Below are 20,615 nucleotides of genomic sequence, written 5' to 3'. Positions count from 1 at the left end.
AGAAAAAATTTCTTCTTAGTTTCAAATTTTGTCTTCCAAATTAGACGTTTATAAGTTGCCAATTCTTTTTTATATGCAATTTTCCTTTCATTACGTATATTGTCAGTTAAATTCAAAATTTGCGAACTTTTCCTCAAAGCACGTATCTGGCGTCACATACAAGTAAGTTGTGGAGTCCACCACGAAATCTGCCTACTTCCCTTTTGTTTTGTTCGTAACTTCTTTTTAACATCGATAGACAGATCCTCAAAAATTTTTCAATACAATTTTCAATTGTATCAGAGTCCTCACACTTCAATAAACTAATTTAAATTTCTGCATTATCGGGGCAATTTTGTGACAATACCTTGTAATCCGGTGGACATCTCTTGTTAAAACAATCTTAGGAGCACAATGAATATTTTCATCATAATTCAACTGCAAATAACGATGATCACTAAGACTCTCATCCATCAGAACTTGCAGAGCTCCAGAATTGATAGATAAACCTGGTAAGGTCATAACAAGATCAGTCCATACCTCACCGATGGTAGATTTGAAAGTTGCAGGAAAACTCAAATCATTTAGTAAAATTATATTATTAGAGACGATAAAGTCAAATACCAATCGCCTTCTTGCATCAATATCTCCTGCGCCCCAGCTTGGATGTTTAGAGTTAAAATCACCGGTAACAATGAATTTATTATAATTTTTCATGACCGGGTATTTGTTTTTACCACCACAAATTTCGAAACAAGGCAAAACAAATACCGCCCACCGTGTCGTTATAACGACCAGGGAAACGAGAAGGGCCGTTGCTTGAAGTTGTAAACGACAGCGGCTGGAATTTTGCACGCCTTTTTCTCATCGAAAAGAATTCGGGCTTAAGTTTCTTGTTGTTCTTGTCTTCTGATGTTTCTGTCGTTCCACCACATTTTCACGAACAAAAGCGCCTTACCAAGTTACAACTTTATGTAGCAAATAGAACTCCTATTCAAACTTTTGGTGAACACCTGATATCTGTTGATTTAGGATTGCACCACAACTTCCAATGGCCATTCATTATTGGTACTGTTTCAAGTCCTATTATTGGCGCAGATTTTTTCAAAAATTTTCTTTGCTTGCCGATCTTAAAAATCGCCGTTTGATTGATTCCACAACCAACTTAACTTATCCGGGAGTAATTCTCAATAGTCAAGATTTGAGCATTAAACTGATTTCGGGTAACTCCCCATGGCATCAACTTCTCAGAGAATTCCCTACAAACACGCGTCCAGTTATTGGTATTTCCGAACCCAAGCAAGATGTATTACATTATATTGAAACTACCGGACCTCCGATTGCCGCTAAACGAAGACGCTTAACTCTGGACAAGCTTAAAGCCGCCAAAGAGGAAATTCAATACATGATGGAACAGTGAATTTGCCGTCCTTCAAAAAGCTCTAGGGTCAGTCCGCTCCATCTAGTTCGGAAACGAAATGGTAACTGGCGCCCGTGTGGCAATTATCACCGGTTAAATGCAGCTACAATTCCTGATCGTTACCCAATCCCTCACATTCAAGGGCTGTATGCAAGTTTTCGAGTGAAAAGCTATTTTTACAGCCATTGATCTTGAGGAGGTGTATCGCAAAGTGCCCGTTAAGCCAGCTGATATTCCAAAAACTGCGGTTATTACGCTTTTTGGACTATTTGAGTTTCCGGTTATGACTTCGGCTTATGCAATGCTTCTCAAACATTCCAACGCTTCATGAACCAGGTGCTAAACGGCCTTGACTTTTGTGTACCTTATTTTGATGACGTCTTAATCGCCTCCTCTTCAGAGCAAGAACACCTTTCACGTTTGAGAGCAGTTTTTGAACGTTTTCAAAGGTACGGTTCAGTCTTAATCCTTCCAAATGCGTTTTTGGCCAGTCAAGAGTATCCTTTCTTGGTCATGAAATTTCCTCTGATGGCGTTCGACCCCTTCCAGATAGAGTCACCGCTATCCGCGATATGCCCGAACCATCTACAGTGAGGAACTTACGACTTAAGAAGATTTCTTGCTATGCTCAATTTTTATCGACGTTTCTTACCTCATGCAGCAACCATGCAAGCACCTCTAAATTCCTTTTTGGTTGGAATCAAGGAAAACGATAAACGTGTTATAACCTGGACCGCAGAATCTCGCGAAGCGTTCCAAAAATGCAAAAATGATTTAATTTCGGCAACAAATTTGCAGTATCCTTCCGCATCTAAACCATTATCACTCTACGTTTATAAGGTGAGGGACTCCCGCTTTCCTAACATGCTTTCGTGGTGTAGTGGTTCTACACGCTGGGCCGGCACTCCAGAGGTCCGCGGTTCGATTCCCGGCGAAAGCGATTGCTATTTTTTCAATCTCTCTTGCTTCCAAATATCCTAATGTCTCTACAGTGGCGCCTAAAATAAAAGGGGTGTTGAATGAGGATTCTCCACACCCAGGATTTGGCGATTGTGTCCCCTAAAAACCCCAGTCGCCCTTTAAAAAGGGGAGTTTATAAGGTATTTCTCCCGCTTTCCTAGCGTGCCTTCGTGATGTAGTGGTTCTGCACGCTGGGCCAGTACTCCAGAGGTCTGCGTTTCGATTCCCGGCGAAGGCGTTGCATATTTTTCATCTCGTCTGCTTCCAAAAAATAACCTAATATCTCTACACGTTGACAAATCAACGACAGGTATAGGAGCAGTTTTAAAACAAAAAGGTCAAGAATTATGGAAACCACTTATTTTTTATGGAAACCACTTATTTTTCTAAAAAACCACAGTTTTTTAGAAAAATATAATTTTCTAAAAAACCACAGTTTTTTAGAAAAATATAAACATATTTTTCTAAAAAACTCTCACTAGCACAAACCAGATACAGCACTTACGATCGCGAATTATTAGGAATTTATGAAGCTGTCAAATATTATCGGCATATGCTATAGGGACGCGTTTTCATGATCTTCACAGATCACAAACCCTTAATCTATACTTTTCAGCAGCGTTCGGATAAAGCTTCTCCTCGTCAAATGAGACACCTAGACTTTATAGGGCAATTTTCAACAGATAAATCCGTTATATTGCGGGTTCGCAGAATATTGTAGCAGACATCTTGTCTCGTATTGAAGAACTAGCCGTTCACTACAAACCCTCTTGAAAAGCAAATCTTTCACCAATCTCAACTTGCAGCCTATGCAGCTGTCACCTGGAAAATCACTTTATTGTGATGTTCAGGATTCAAGATTTCGACCTTATGTTCCCTCCGTGTTTCGCCATGCCATTTTTAGTCAGTTACATCGTCTGTCACATCCTGGCATCAAGGTTTCAAGGAAACTGATATAGCAACGTTTCGTATGGAATAGCATGCAAAAGGACATAGCCAACTGGACACCATCATGCTTGGAGTGCCAAAGATCTAAAATTTTCAGACACACCACCAGCCAACTTAAAATTTTTAATTTGTCCTCATCTCGCTTCAATCACGTGCACCTCGACTTGGTAGAGCTCTTATATTTATTAATAATAATATAATACATGAATAAAATTAATTATTATGTATACATTTTTCTTACCTTGAAAATTTAGAAGCAAATTTATCATTTACTTCATCAAAGTCGATCCTTTCAAATTTTTCTCTTTCCACTCTTAAAAATGCTAGATGACTTAGGGGATCTTGTCCCACCGTTGATTGTAAATATGTGAAAATTTATTTTAATTTGCTGAACGAACGTTCATACTAAGTAGTATTTAAAGTGCGACTCTTAGGTTTGGAAAAACATATTCTCTATAGATCTGCAGTGGAGTTTTAGGTTCTGTTTCTTTTCTACTGCGGAGTAACGTCATGCAATCACATTCACTGCTCAAAACAATTAGGGTGTATTGTGGGTTCGGTATGAGATAACCATATAATCGATAACATTTTTGAACAAAAGAAAATAGAAGAGATTATACAGGAAAATTATATTGTTTACAAAGTTGGGAATATGCAAATTTAGTCTGTGACGTCGAAAACTATGCGTTTTAGATAAGCAGTAAGGAACGACCTGCAGTATTCCTTTTGTAATAGAAGATTAAAATTAATTCACATGCGTTGAATGCTTCGTAACAGTGAATATATGACGTCTCAGCAAGATGACTTAGTTGAATCAGTAGCCAGGAAGGCCATCAGCCGTTTACAGGAGAGTCAAACGCAATCCATTGTAGCGGAATCTAAAAAAATGTCATTTCCAGATTATGGAATCGGATTTTGGAAACTGGATATATTTGAGAAATTCGGGACAAGGTCGTGTTATCGTTTTAAAATTGGAGGGTTTATATTTATTTTAACTAACATTTATTTTAAGTTTAAACTATCTTTCCTGTCAAGCCTTACTTTCCCCTGGAACTGCCAATGCCAGAATATGTAAATTTTCGTTAGAACGCGCAAGGATTCAAATTATCAGCGGAAGTAGTATGAGTTAAATAGAAGGAAACAAGTTCGGTGTGAGAAATTCTCTTACTTAGCGAGCGAGGAGGTAGTTAGCGAGAATTGAAGAACCCCGCGTTGCGGCCTATGTGCTTGGCGGGAAGTAGTGGTCATCGTTCCAGTGAGCTTCAAGTCTGCTGGATTAGCAGCGGTATTGTAAACCGCGGTGAGTTAGTTATTTTAGAGAGCCTCGTAGTTAGAATCTTGTCTTTATTTTCTTTTCAGGTTATTATTTTTATTTGACTGCCAAGTTGGCACCGTCTGTAAGCGTCAAGAGAACGCAATTGTAATTTATTACGTTGAATAAAAAGGGACTTAAACCCTTCACAAGCTTCTATCTTTTATACAAGTTTTCACAGTCACCTCTTGGTTGCGTGCAACGTTATATTGGCGCCCGAACACTTATCGAACTGAAATGGCCGAAAACTGGATGGAAGCCGCTGGACAACACCAAGAAATGACAACGCAGTTAGAAGGATTTGGATACCTGGTCCAGACTTTGAGAGCATCAATCAAGCCAAACGTCTATTTCGACGGAAAAAATTCGGTGTCCGTATTTTTAGAAGGTATAGAAAACCACTTTCAGCTCTACCCTGTGCCTGAAAGACAAAAAGTTGCCATCGCCACATCAGCACTAAGAGGACAGGCCGCGCTATGGTGGAAAAATATAGGCAAATTTCTTCTAGGTGAATTTGGAAGCCCGACGTATACATTTGAAAATTTCAAAAAATCGTTAGTAAAGGCCTTCCCCATAGTGAAAGATCGCGCACGGCTGGAAGCCGAGCTATATAGTTTCTATCAACGGGATACAGCAGATTTGACGGACTTTATTTTACGAAAAATCAAGCTAACGGATATGCTGTATGGGAAAAAAACCCGATGCGGAGATTATTGAAATAATATTACCAAGATTGTTACCCGCTGTCCAAGACTACTTTGAAATTAGAAACCCAAACATATTGCAGGAACTTTTCGAATTGGCGGTGAAGTTTCAAAATCGCAGAATAGCGGAAAAAGCGAGAGGGGAAACATATTCTCAACATACCCGAAGGAAGGAGGAAACCAGAAATGGAAATCGCTCATATGGGGGAAAGAACTATCAAGCTAACGCATCGAAACTCGAAGGTCAAGGCCCAAAAAGAAAATTTGAAAATAAGCATCCGCGTACCCAGAAGGCACAGATTTAAAGGAAAGCTTTAAACGACTAGAGGAGCCTGTGAAAGGGAGGGTCCAGACCCCGGAAGTTTTAAAAAAACCCTCAAATAGACATTTAAATACAGTCATCGTAAAAAACTCACAGCTACCAATTATACAAGTCCTGGTTGGCGATGTACCAGTAGAAGCCCTCATCGATACAGGAGCAGAAGGAAATTTCATGAGTGAAAATTTCTTGAAAAAGAATTTTTATAGGATACGACTATTTAAAACCAGAAATACGGAAATTATAGCGGCGCAAAGAAAAACATGTCACTGCATCGTGAAAGTATCATTAAACGTACAGGTAAAAGAGGATAATCTCAAAGTATTAATTTTTGTGGTGAAACACCTGCAACACTCTCTTATTTTAGGTATGGACTTTTTAAGGGCCGCGAGGGTTAAATTAAATTTTCAAGATAGTTCCGTGGTGCTGGAGATGGACCAGAGGGTGGTGGAACCTGTGGAGACACCTGAATTGGACCTTAGCCATTTGAATGACCAGGAAAGGAAAGCAATACAGCAAGTGGTGAGTAATTTTTCTCATTTATTTTCAGAAAAACCAGGAAACTGTCAAATCGTGACTCACAAGATTCAATTAAATGCCGAAAAACCTTGTAGGACTAAACCGTATCGCTATGATAAACAAAAAGACTTAATCATCGAAGAACATATTCAGGAGATGTTAAAGAATAAAATAATAACGCCCATAAATAGTGAGTACGCGAGTCCAGTCGTACTATGTAGGAAAAAGAACGAGTTTCCTCCTTCAGATAAAAGGGCTTGGAGGTTTGCTATTGATTACAGAAAACTAAATAGCATTACTAAATTTCCAGTTTACCCTTTGCCGGTTATAGACGAGATCATTAGACAGATCAAATCGACAAGATATATGTCTACTTTGGACTTAACGTCTGGCTACTATCAAATAGCTATGAGACCCAAAGATATACACAAAACCGCGTTTATAACAAAATCGGGCACTTATGCATTTTTACGCATGCCCTTTGGGTTGTGTGGGGCCCCATCAACATTCCAGAGAGCTATGGACATTGTTCTAAAGCCTGTCCTAGGAAAATCAACTTTAATTTATCTAGATGATATAATTATAACGAGTAGTACGTTGGAACAACACATTAATGACCTCGAACAAGTTTTTAAATTATTAAAAGAGGCCGGTCTTACAATTAACGCCTCAAAATGCAAGTTCGCAACTAAAGAACTTAAATATCTCGGTTATAAAATTTCGCAAAAGGGTATAGAAACGCAAGATTCAAAAATAAAAGCTATTAAGAATTTCCCACCGCCCAACACCGCCAAGAAACTTTCATCTTTCCTTGGATTATGTTCTTACTATCGATCTTTCATAAAAGATTTCGCTAATATTGTTGAACCACTCTTAGTAATCAAAAGAAAAAAGAGTAAATTTACGTGGACAGCGGAAGCTAACACAGCTTTTGAAAGATTAAAAGAAGCGCTTATTAATGCCCCTGTTTTAAAATTCCCGGAGGGGGACGAAAACCTGGAAATTGCAGCAGATGCGTCAGACTATGCGGTGGGTGCGGTTCTTATGCAAAATAAACATCCGCTGGCATTTTTTAGTAAAACGTTCAATCAGACACAAAGGAATTATACAGCTACAGAAAGAGAAACATTAGCCGTATTAATGGCTGTACACAAATTTCGAGTTTATTTCGGCAAATCGCTAGAAACAGTCTTTTCGGATCATGCGGCTGTTGGTAGACTTTACTCGGGAAAAAACCTAACGCCCAGGTTAATAAGATGGGCTTTAAAACTCCAGGAATATAATATCACAATAAAATATAAACCGGGTAAGGAAAACAATGTAGCTGACGCACTTTCTCGTATAAAACTGGACGACGAAGGAATTGAACTTAAATGCGCTGTGTTGACTTCAAAAATTTTAGATTCTAGAGATACGGTTATTACTGAACTGAAAGCTGATCCTGAATTTGGAAATATCTATGCTTATTTGAAAGACCCCGAAAGCTTTGAGCATACAGATATCGATGCGATAAGAAATAGAGCAAAAAACTATGAAATAATAGATAATTTATTATTCTATACGAAAACAACAAACGAAAATCTTGAGTATAAGCCAGTCATCCCAGCCTCGCTTCGATTAAGCATTTGGAAGGAGTTGCACGAAAAAAAACAGCGGGCCATCTAGGGGTCAGAAAGACTTTAAAAAGGGTACGCGAGGCGGTATATTTCCCGCAATTATACAAAATAGTAACGGCGTATGTCAGGTCCTGCAATCAATGTCAGTTAATAAATGATATTAATTACAGCCCGGCCGGGTACTTAAATAGCATTCGCGCTACATTTCCGAATCAAATTTTAGGCATAGATCTCCTTGGTCCCTTCCCCCAGAGCGAGTTAAATAAAAATCGTTTTCTTTTAGTAATAGTAGATCATTTTTCAAAATGGATAGAAATTTTTCCACTTAAACGCGCGTCAGCCAAAACAGTCGCAGATGCATTCTTACACAGATACATTTTAAAATACGGTGCACCGATAAACGTCATTAGCGATAACGGAAAACAATTCACTAGTCAAGTATTTGAAAACATATGCAATGGACTTGGCATACGCCATATCAAAATGGTTCCGTATAGACCACAGGCTGACATAGCAGAAAGAGTTAATAAAAACATAGTAAAAATAATTCGCAGTTACGTGAGCACACATCACAAGCGCTGGGATGGCTACATAAATGAATTAGCTTATGCTTTAAGAATGGCACATCATGATACTACGGGAAAACTCCAGCAGAATTATTTTTAGGCAGAAAGTTAATTACGCCTTTAGATAAATTATTCTTTGTGCAACAAAGAGAGCAGGAGTTTAAACAACAAGATGTGCAAAAGTTGATTGATCAGGCGCTTAAAACCTCGGATACGGCAAGAAATAGGCAGAAACTTTATTATGATAGAAAACGCCGTGAAGCAGATTTTAAAGTTGGGGATAAAGTATTGAAGCGGAAATTTTCTTTATCAAGTGCCTCAGACAATTTTATGGCAAAGCTAGCTCCAAAGTTTGAAGGCCCCTATGTAATTCAGGAAATCAAAGGGGTAGTATTATATCTTAAGAACGACATACGGGAAATCTGTAAAGCAAGTCCCGACCAGGTGAAAAAATACTATAATCCAAATGATTTTGAAATCCTTAAAAGTTTCTTGCAGGACTCAAGTCTAAACGAAATAGAAGGGCCAGAGACTAGAACAACTATTCCACCACCCAAGAAACAGAGAACTGAAGAGAGACCTAGCACTTCTACAACCCGGACGTCGGTATCAAAAAGAAAAAATGATTTTCAAACTCCGGCGTTTAAGAAAAACAAAAATACAGATGAACCGGGTAAAGAAACCGTGGTAAAGAGAAAAACACCACCTACAAAGGATGGCAGGAGAAATTACACATCAAAGAGAACGCGCACACGGCCACAGAGTCAGGTGCCAGCAAGGCCGCCGTTCCGGAAACTGAAACGCCAGCAGGAGGCACAAAAATACGAGGAACAGAAGAAATTCAAGATGGACTCCAGACCGGAGGACGTCAAGATCAGCCGTCCCAGGCAGAAACGCAAAGGCCAACAACCAGAAGATTACTCCGTCAAGAGGCCAGCATGTAGAGGACGCAAAAGAAAGAGCAACGTGGACGACACTCGGAGATCAATATGGACAAGATTGACATCCATGAAACCTCTAACTAGGGATTAATTTTGCCAAAAACGGATGACGGAGTTTCAAGCATCGAAAACTCAAAGATAAGTTAAAACCTTCTATAATTTTTTTTTCTCTTTTGTTCCGAAATGTTATGCATAAGTACGAAGTTCTATGTTTTGACGAAAGTCAATATGTCTCGGTTGAGACTTAGTTTTGTTTTACTTTATTTAGCTAAGGCAAAAGTATTATTTTCTTTAAGTGTAAAAGCTAAAAACAAGCATTTTCTGTTGGTCGAAAGACTGATTCTGTTATGTTAAAGCCAAAATTTGGCCGGAGATAAAAATAACTTCGTATTCTTGTATTAATAAGAATTTTAGTTTCAGTGCCGCCAGCTTGGCGAAGAATGAGTAAAGTAAAAATTTATTTTCTCTTATTCATTTTATGGTAAACTGTAAAAAGCATATGTATTAAAATTTTGTAAATGTATGTAAATACTTGAATGTTATGTAAAAGTAGAATTTAGTCTAGAAGCATAAAATTGTAGATGCTAAAAGTGAATGCTTAAAAGCAATGAAGTCAAAATTTAAGTATTAAACTGCAAAGTCATGCTTTAGAGCGAAAGCCTGCATGTTTAAAGATGAATGAGGGGGAAGTTAGAATGAATGTGTTTTGTAGGGTTCTCCACCTACATTTGAATTTTTAAGAATATTAAAGTAGCTCATTGAGTTGTAGAATGTCGAGTAAGGTCGTTGAATTCTAACAAATCATGGTGGTTAGGGGAAGTGTTGTAAGACTAAAACACGAATATTCCCGTTTGACACCACACACGGTGGAGAACCAGGGTAAAGTTAAATTAATGCTTGAAAAATTGAATGAATGTGAAGTAAGCAATAACTAAGAAAAACGAATCGTTAAAAACAAAAATTTATTGTGTCAAGAAAGTGTAAATTATAATGTATGTAGAAAGATACTGATACTTATTCCTTCCAGATGCTGGAAGGAAAGACCAAGATTGATTGATGAAGTCCAGGAAAAGTTGCTGTAAGAAGAAAGCTTTGTAACGAGTAACAGAATTTAATATATAATTGTTACATAAGATTTTTTTTTGTGTAAACGAGGTTCTCGCCAGTTAGTTCAGAATTAGAGAAACTTACAACAGGTCGTTTGTAGGACCTGCTTCCAAGTTTTCCAAAGTCTGGCAGCGGCAAATGTAGGGTTTACATTTATTTTAACTAACATTTATTTTAAGTTTAAACTATCTTTCCTGTCAAGCCTTACTTTCCCCTGGAACTGCCAATGCCAGAATATGTAAATTTTGGTTAGAACGCGCAAGGATTCAAATTATCAGCGGAAGTAGTATGAGTTAAATAGAAGGAAACAAGTTCGGTGTGAGAGATTCTCTTACATAGCGAGCGTGGAGGTAGTTAGCGAGAATTGAAGAACCCCGCGTTGCGGCCTATGTGCTTGGCGGGAAGTAGTGGTCATCGTTCCAGTGAGCTTCAAGTCTGCTGAATTAGCAGCGGTATTATAAAACGCGGTGAGTTAGTTATTTTAGAGAGCCTCGTAGTTAGAATCTTGTCTTTATTTTCTTTTCAGGTTATTATTTTTATTTGACTGCCAAGTTGGCACCGTCTGTAAGCGTCAAGAGAACGCAATTGTAATTTATTACGTTGAATAAAAAGGGACTTAAACCCTTCACAAGCTTCTATCTTTTATACAAGTTTTCACAGTCACCTCTTGGTTGCGTGCAAGTTGGAGGCGCGCAACATTATAAAATAAAAAGCGGGAGATATACGTGCATTTCGTTTAAATATATATCTCTACTTTGGAGAAATAAAGTGGTCAGAAAGAACGTTTTGGCTGATGTACTGGAAGCATTTTATTACACAAATCAAGAAAATAAATAATTAATTATATTACAATAGTAATTAATTTTAAATATATTTTCCAGAAATCGATCAAAATAAAAACTGAAATTTTCCGGAAAATCTTGTTTGGAGACCATTTGGGGCCCCTGTACGAGCGGAGCCCGGGGCATCATGCACCCCCTTGCCCCCCTCTCGCTACGCCACTGGCCAACAACGCCAAACGCAAACTGAACAAAGAGGATCTCAAAATAATCCTGGACTTTGTGGACCTGGCTCAGAAATTGGTGCTTGAACAGGAATTAATAATAAACTCCCATCAAGCACAACTGGAAGTCTACAACGGACAAGCAGATTCCCTGCAGAAATTGTTAACATTATTCGAACCTTCCTCAGCATCAGTGTCTGTTCCAACCTCCTCTCATCTCCCCACCACTGCAGAGGCACAGCAGGAAGTTCAAGAAGACGAGGGAGGTCCATTCACCTTGATTCAACGGAAAACGAAACGGCCACAGTGTAACGTTGCGCGCCTCCAACTTGCACGCAACCAAGAGGTGACTGTGAAAACTGTATAAAACACAGAGTCTTGTGAAGAGTTTAAGTCCCTTTTTATTCAACGTAAAAATTACAATGGCGTGCTCTTGACGCTCACAGACTGTGCCAACTCAGCAGTCAAATAAAAATAATAACCTCTAAAGAAACTAAAGACAAGACTCTAACTACGAGGCTCTCTAAAATAACTAACTCACCGCGTTCACAATACCGCTGCTAATTCAGCAGACTTGAAGCTCACTTGAACGATTAACACTACTTCCCGCCAAGCACATAGGCCGAAACGCGTAGTTCTTCAATTTCTCGCTAACTACCTCCGCGCTCGTGAAGTAAGAATATCACACACCGAACTCGTTTCCTTGCTATTTAAATCATAATACTTCCGCTGATAATTTGAATCCTTGCGCGTTCTACTAAAATTTACATATTCTGGCATTGGCAGTTCCAAGGGAAAGTAAGGCTTGACAGGAAAGATAGTTTAAACTTAAAATAAATGTTAGTTAAAATAAATATAAACCCTACATTTGCCGCTGCCAGAATTTGGAAAACTTGGAAGCAGGTCCTACAAACGACCTGTTGTAAGTTCCTCTAATTCTGAACTAACTGGCGAGAACCTCGTTTACACAAAAAAAATCTTATGTAAGAAATTGTATACTAAAATTCTGTTGATCGTTATAAAGCTCTCTTCTTACAGCAACTTTTCCTGGACTTCATCAATCAATCTTGGTCTTTCCTTCCAGCATCTGGAAGGAATAAGTATCAGTATCTTTCTACATACATTATAATTTACACTTTCTTGACACAATAAATTTTTGTTTTTAACGATTCGTTTTTCTTAGTTATTGCTTACTTCACATTCATTCAATTTTTCAAGCATTAATTTAACTTTACCCTGGCTCTCCACCGTGTGTGGTGTCAAACGGGAATATTCGTGTTTTAGTCTTACAACACTTCCCCTAACCACCATGATTTGTTAGAATTCAACGACCAAATAGACACACCTTACTCGACATTCTACAACTCCATGAACTACTTTAATATTCTTAAAAATTCAAATGTAGGTGGAGAACCCTACAAAACACATTCATTCTAACTTCCCCCTCATTCATCTTTAAACATGCAGGTTTTCGCTCTAAAGCATGACTTTATCTACAATTTAATACTTAAATTTTGACTTCATTGCTTTTAAGCATTCACTTTTAGCATCTACAATTTTATGCTTCTGGACTAAATTCTACTTTTACATAACACTCAAGTATTTACATACATTTACAAAATTTTAATACATATGCTTTTTACAGTTTACCATAAAATGAATAAGAGAAAATAAATTTTTACTTTACTCATTCTTCGCCAAGCTGGCGGCACTGAAACTAAAATTCTTATTAATACAAGAATACGAAGTTATTTTTATCTTCGGCCAAATTTTGGCTTTAACATAACAGAATTAGTCTTTCGACCAACAGAAAATGCTTGTTTTTAGCTTTTACACTTAAAGAAAATAACACTTTTGCCTTAGCTAAATAAAGTAAAACAAAACTAAGTCTCAACCGAGACATATTGACTTTCGTCAAAACATAGAACTTCGTACTTATGCATAACATTTCGGAACAAAAGAGAAAAAAAAATTATAGAAGGTTTTAACTTATCTTTGAGTTTTCGATGCTTGAAACTCCGTCATTCGTTTTTGGCAGAATTGGTCCCAAGTTAGAGGTTTCATGGATGTTAATCTTCTCCTTACTGCCCTCCGAGTGTCGTCCACCTGACTTTTTCTTTTGCGTCCTCTACATGCTGGCCTCTTGGCGGAGTAATCGTCTGGTTGTTGGCATTTCCGTTTCTCCCTGGGACGGCTGGTCTTGACGTCCTCCGGTCTGGAGTCCTTCTTGAATTTCTTCTGTTCCTCGTATTTTTGTGCCTCCTGTTGCCGTTTCAGTTTCCGGAACGGCGGCCTTGCTGGCATCTGACTCTGTGGCCGTGCGCGCGTTCTCCTTGATGTATAATTTTTCCTGCAATCCTTTGTAGGTGGTGTTTTTTTCTTTACCACGGTTTCTTTACCCGGTGCATCTGTATTTCTGTTTTTCTTAAACGCTGGAGTTTGAAAATTATTTTTTCTTTTTGATACCGACGTCCGGGTTGTAGAAGTGCTAGGTCTCTCTTCAGTTCTCTGTTTCTTGGGTAGTGGAATAGTTGTTGTCTCTGGACCTTCTATTTCGTTTAGACTTGAGTCCTGCAAGAAACTTTTAAGGATTTCAGAATCATTTCGATTATAGTATTTTTTCACCTGGTCGGGACTTGCTTTACAGATTTCCCCTCTCTCGTTCTTAAAATATAATACTACGCTTCTGATTTCCTGAATTACATAGGGGCCTTCAAACTTTGGAGCTACCTTTGCCGTAAAATTGTCTGGGGCACTTGGTAAAGAAAATTTCCGCTTCAATACTTTATCCCCAACTTTAAAATCTGCTTCCCGGCGTTTTCTATCGTAATATAGTTTCTGCCTATTTCTTGCCGTATCCGAGGTTTTAAGCGCCTGATCAATCAACTTTTGCACATCTTTTTGTTTAAACTCCTGCTCTCTTTGTTGCACAAAGAATAATTTATCTAAAGGCGTAATTAATTTTCGGCCTAAGAATAATTCTGCTGGAGTTTTTCCCGTAGTATCATGATGTGCCGTTCTTAAAGCATAAGCTAATTCATTTATGTAGCCATCCCAGCGCTTGTGATGTGTGCTCACGTAACTGCGAATTATTTTTACTATGTTTTTATTAACTCTTTCTGCTATGTTAGCCTGTGGTCTATACGGAACCATTTTGATATGGCGTATGCCAAGTCCATTGCATATGTTTTCAAATATTTGACTAATGAATTGTTTTCCGTTATCGCTAATGACTTTTATCGGTGCACCGTATTTTAAAATGTATCTGTGTAAGAATACATCTGCGACTGTTTTGGCTGACGCGCGTTTAAGAGGAACAATTTCTATCCATTTTGAAAAATGATCTACTATTACTAAAAGAAAACGATTTTTATTTAACTCGCTCTGGGGGAAGGGACCAAGAAGATCTATGCCTAAAATTTCATTCGGAAATGTAGCGCGAATGCTATTTAAGTACCCGGCCGGGCTGTAATTAATATCATTTATTAACTGACACTGATTGCAGGACCTGACATACGCCGTTACTATTTTGTATAATTGCGGGAAATATACCGCCTCGCGTACCCTTTTATAGTTTTTCTGACCCCTAGGTGGCCCGCTGTTTTTTCTTCGTGCAACTCCTTCAAAATGCTTAATCGAAGCGAGGCTGGGATGACTGGCTTATACTCAAGATTTTCGTTTGTTGTTTTCGTATAAAATAATAAATTATCTATTATTTCATAGTTTTTTGCTCTATTTCTTATCGCATCGATATCTGTGTGCTCAAAGCTTTCGGGGTCTTTCAAATAAGCATAGATATTTCCAAATTCAGGATCAGCTTTCAGTTCAGTAATAACCGTATCTCTAGAATCTAAAATTTTTGAAGTCAACACAGCGCATTTAAGTTCATTTCCTTCATCGTCCAGTTTTATACGAGAAAGTGCGTCAGCTACATTGTTTTCCTTACCCGGTTTATATTTTATTGTGATATTATATTCTTCGAGTTTTAAAGCCCATCTTATTAACTTGGGCGTTAGGTTTTTCCCCGAGTATAGTCTACCAACAGCCGCATGATCCGAAAAGACTGTTACTGGCGATTTGCCGAAATAAACTCGAAATTTGTGTACAGCCATTAATACGGCTAATGTTTCTCTTTCTGTAGCTGTATAATTCCTTTGTGTCTGATTCAATGTTTTACTAAAAAATGCCAGAGGATGGTTATTTTGCATAAGAACCGCACCCACCGCATAGTCTGACGCATCTGCTGCAATTTCCAGGTTTTCGTCCCCCTCCGGGAATTTTAAAACAGGGGCATTAATAAGCGCTTCTTTTAATCTTTCAAAAGCTGTGTTAGCTTCCGCTGTCCACGTAAATTTAGCCCTTTTTCTTTTGATTACTAAGAGTGGTTCAACAATATTAGCGAAATCTTTTATGAAAGATCGATAGTAAGAACATAATCCAAGGAAAGAAGAAAGTTTCTTGGCGGTGTTGGGCGGTGGGAAATTCTTAATAGCTTTTATTTTTGAAACTTGCGTTTCTATACCCTTTTGCGAAATTTTATAACCGAGATATTTAAGTTCTTTAGTTGCGAACTTGCGTTTTGAGGCGTTAATTGTAAGACCGGCCTCTTTTAATAATTTAAAAACTAGTTCTAAATCATTAATATGTTGTTCCAACCTACTACTCGTTATAATTATATCATCTAGATAAATTAAAGTTGACTTTCCTAGGACAGGCTTTAGAACAATGTCCATAGCTCTCTGGAATGTTGATGGGGCCCCACACAACCCAAAGGGCATGCGTAAAAGTGCATAAGTGCCCGATTTTGTTATAAACGCGGTTTTATGTATATCTTCGGGTTTCATAGCTATTTGATAGTAGCCAGACGTTAAGTCCAAAGTAGACATATATCTTGTCGATTTGATCTGTCTAATGATCTCGTCTATAACCGGCAAAGGGTAAACTGGAAATTTGGTAATACTATTTAGTTTTCTGTAATCAACAGCAAACCTCCAAGCCCTTTTATCCGAAGGAGGAAACTCGTTCTTTTTCCTACATAGTACGACTGGACTCGCGTACTCACTATTTATGGGCGTTATTATTTTATTCTTTAACATCTCCTGAATATGTTCTTCGATGATTACGTCTTTTTTTTGTCATAGCGGTAAGGTTTAGTCCTACAAGGTTTTTCGGCATTTAATTGAATCTTGTGCGTCACTATTTGGCAGTTTCCTGGTTTTTCTGAAAATAAATGAGAAAAATTACTCACCACTTGCTGTATTGCTTTCCTTTCATGGTCATTCATATGGCTAAGGTTCAATTGCGGTGTCTCCACAGGTTCCACCACCCTCTGGTCCATCTCCAACACCACGGAACTATCTTGAAAATTTAATTTGGCCCTCGCGGCCCTTAAAAAGTCCATACCTAAAATAAGAGAGTGTTGCAGATCTTTCACCACAAAAATTAATACTTTGAGACTTTCCTCTTTTACCTGTAAGTTTAATGATAATTTCCCGATGCAGTGACTTGTTTTTCCTTGCGTCGCTATAATTTCCGTATTTCTGGTTTTAAATAGTCGTACCCTATAAAAATTCTTTTTGAAGAAATTTTCACTCATAAAATTTCCTTCTGCTCCTTTATCGATGAGGGCTTCTACTGGTACATCGCCAACCAGGACTTGTATAATTGGTAACTGTGAGTTTTTTACGATGACCGTATTTAAATGTCTATTTGAGGGTTTTTTTAAAACTTCCGGGGTCTGGACCCTCCCTTTCACAGGCCCCTCTACTCGTTTAAAGCTTTCCTTTCAATCTGTGTCTTCTGGGTACGCGGATGCTTATTTTCAAATTTTCTTTTTGGGCCTTGACCTTCGAGTTTCGATGCGTTAGCTTGATAGCTTTTTCCCCCATAAGAGCGATTTCCATTTCTGGTTTCCTCCTTTGAAGATTTCCTTCGGGTACTTTGAGAATATGTTTCCCCTCTCGCTTTTTCCGCTATTCTGCGATTTTGAAACTTCACCGCCAATTCGAAAAGTTCCTGCAATGTGCTTGGGTTTCTAATTTCAAAGTAGTTTTGAACACCGGGTTACAATCTTGGTAATTTTATTTCAATAATCTCCGCATCGGGTTTCTTTCCTTACAGCATATCCGTTAGCTTGATTTTTCGTAGAATAAAGTCCGTCAATGCTGCTGTATCCCGTTGATAGAAACTATATAGTTCGGCTTCCAGCCGTGCGCGATCTTTCACTATGGGGAAGGTCTTTACTAACGATTTTTTGAAATTTTCAAATATATATGTCTGGCTTCCAACTTCCCCTAATAAAAATTTGCCTATGTTTTTCCACCATAGCGCGGCCTGTCCTCTTAGTGCTGATGAGGCGATGGCAACTTTTTGTCTTTCGGGAACAGGGTAGAGCTGAAAGTGGTTTTCTAGACCTTCTAGAAATACCGTCACCGAATTTTTCCCGTCGAAATGGACGTTTGGCTTGATTGACGCTCTCAAAGTCTGGACCAGGTATTCAAATCCTTCTAACTGGCTTGTCATTTCTTGGTGTTGTCCAGCGGCTTCCATCCAGTTTTCGGCCATTTCAGTTCGATAATTGTTCGGGCGCCAATGTAACGTTGCGCGCCTCCAACTTGCACGCAACCAAGAGGTGACTCTGAAAACTGTATAAAACACAGAGGCTTGTGAAGGGCTTAAGTCCCTTTTTATTCAACGTAAAAATTACAATGGCGTGCTCTTGACGCTCACAGACTGTGCCAACTCGGCAGTCAAATAAAAATAATAACCTGAAAAGAAACTAAAGACAAGACTCTAACTACGAGGCTCTCTAAAATAACTAACTCACCGCGTTCACAATACCGCAGCTAATTCAGCAGACTTGAAGCTCACTTGAACGATTAACACTACTTCCCGCCAAGCACATAGGCCGAAACGCGGGGTTCTTCAATTTCTCGCTAACTACCTCCGCGCTCGTGAAGTAAGAATATCACACACCGAACACGTTTCCTTGCTATTGAAATCATAATACTTCCGCTGATGATTTGAATCCTTGCGCGTTCTACTAAAATTTACATATTCTGGCATTGGCAGTTCCAGGGGAAAGTAAGGCTTGACAGGAAAGATAGTTTAAACTTAAAATAAATGTTAGTTAAAATAAATATAAACCCTACAACAGAAAAAGCTGTCGGACAACGTCCTACTTCTAGCCCCCATAGATTTCACCACTTCCCCGATTGCCATCCAAAAGCAGCTTACTTCTCAGCTAAACCCCTCTAGATTGGGCATCCCTATAGAGCAGATTCGCACCACAAGATCTAAAGAGCTTTTAGTCAGGTGTAACACCCGCGAGCAATTACAAGCTGAAAAGTTCAATAGAACAAGTACCATTTTAAAAGATTCACTCACCCTTCGAGAGCCAAAGCCAAGAAGAGAGTCGATAATCCTCTTTGGTGCACCGGAAGAATTCACTACAAAAGACATCGTTACGGCATTTGAGTTACATCTCCCGTCCAACAAAGTAGGGGCTATCCACCCAAGAACTGCCCTAAACCAATCCAACTCCAAGAATAACTGGATTATCCAATTGGATAGGGACTACTTCAACAGGCTTGGATCTAGCGGCCGCATCTACTTAGGCTTCTTCTCCTGCCCTTTTAGAAGATACCTCCGTGTCCCTCGTTGCTTCAACTGTCAAGGTCTAGGCCACATCAGCAGGAATTGCCAAGAACAACCCTCTTGTGTGCAGTGCGCAGGCCCACATTCCATGCCCATAGGATCCTGCAAGGAGCATCCTATATGCAAAAACTGCACATTGGCAAATCAGCAATAAGGTACAGATCACGACTGCCACCACGCGGCTAGTTCAAGACAATGTCCTGTATACAGGACTGCGGTCCAGAAACTCCTGCGGACAGCAGGACAACAATAGATAACACCCAAAGATCAAGAATTCCAGTTCTCAAAGTCATCCAATGTAACTTACAAAGATCCTCAGTAGCCACAGGTCACATGCTGCATGCCCAATTCCAACAGCAGGCGGACTTAGGTATCTTTCAAGAGGTTTATATTACTAAAGAAGGTCTTCCAGTTGGCTCAACTTCACACAACAAAATTTTTCTTTCCCATAACAAGCTAGCTATGATCGTCCATAACAGTGCAATGAATCCCATGGTCTGGAGAACGACAAACCACACAATTGCCATCATTCTGGACTCAATAGAGGGAAGCCTCATGGTCATTTCATGCTACTTTCACCCTAGTATCAGTATCAACGACCTCCTAACTGAACTTGACTTCTTACACCATACTCCTCTAACCCACATCCTGATCTGCGGGGATTTTTAACGCTGCTAACCGCCTTTGGGGCTCACCAACAGACAGTCCTCGCTCCTTTCCTGTCATAGATTTCATAAGTTCTCATGGATTGGTCATCCTCAATAAAAGCGACTCCCCTCCCACCTTTGACACAATACGTGCCAGAGGCTGGCCTGATCTCTCTTTGGCAACACCACAGCTATCCTCACATATTGCAGCCTGGACAGGAGCAGACTTCCCTTCTCTTAGTGACCATCAAGCTATCATGTTTAACTTGCAATCCCCACGCAGCATTGTAATTAAACAAAGATTTAAGACAGCATATGGTGGGACACAAAAACTGGAACAACACCTTTCTCCCTTCATCCCCTCTATTAAAACAGCACTTCAGAATAGCACGACCAGAGCAGCTCTAGACAAAGCCTATGACCAATTAATTGACCAATGCACTGATGCCTGCCGCAAGACTTTCAAGACAAAAAAAAATTAAAATTCGGACATCAGCCTCATGGTGGACACCCCAATTGTCACAGGAACGGAGCAAACTCAGAAAACTGAGACGGCAAGCTCAATCCACACAGGAGCCAATGGTCCGCAGGACACACTTCGCCCTTTACAAAATACAACAAGCGCAATATAAGCGACAGATCTCTATAGCCAAGCAAGACTCCTGGCGCGAATACTGCTCTCGCACCGTTGAGAAATACGACAAGGTTTTCAAGATTGCAACCAACAAGGTCTTTAGACCAACACAAATCCCCCTGTCAATAGCTCCAACAGCCACTAGTGCAACCGAAGCAATCAGCTACATACTTAAGTCACTCTTCAAAGAAGACCCACCGACAGATGACAACCTTGCGCAATCAGAGATAAGAACTTCATTCAATAACTTCACCAGATATCAGACTTCTTTGGAACCCCCTCCT

The 20,615-nt window shown here is 39.1% G+C and overlaps 1 non-coding gene across 1 annotated transcript; it reads left to right on the top strand.

Annotated features, from left to right (window-relative positions):
- Positions 1–2,265: 2,265 nt before the first annotated feature.
- TRNAA-GGC (transfer RNA alanine (anticodon GGC)) lies at positions 2,266–2,339 on the top strand. The gene has a single exon. It is a non-coding gene; the product is annotated as a tRNA-Ala (tRNA).
- Positions 2,340–20,615: the final 18,276 nt, after the last annotated feature.

The sequence above is a fragment of the Stegodyphus dumicola genome, chromosome 10, assembly GCF_044657685.1.
Source record: "Stegodyphus dumicola isolate Sdum_Otavi_A_Nest chromosome 10, ASM4465768v1".
In the NCBI taxonomy this organism is placed as follows: Eukaryota; Metazoa; Arthropoda; class Arachnida; order Araneae; family Eresidae; genus Stegodyphus; species Stegodyphus dumicola.
This window is presented reverse-complemented; position numbering and strand designations above follow the sequence as displayed.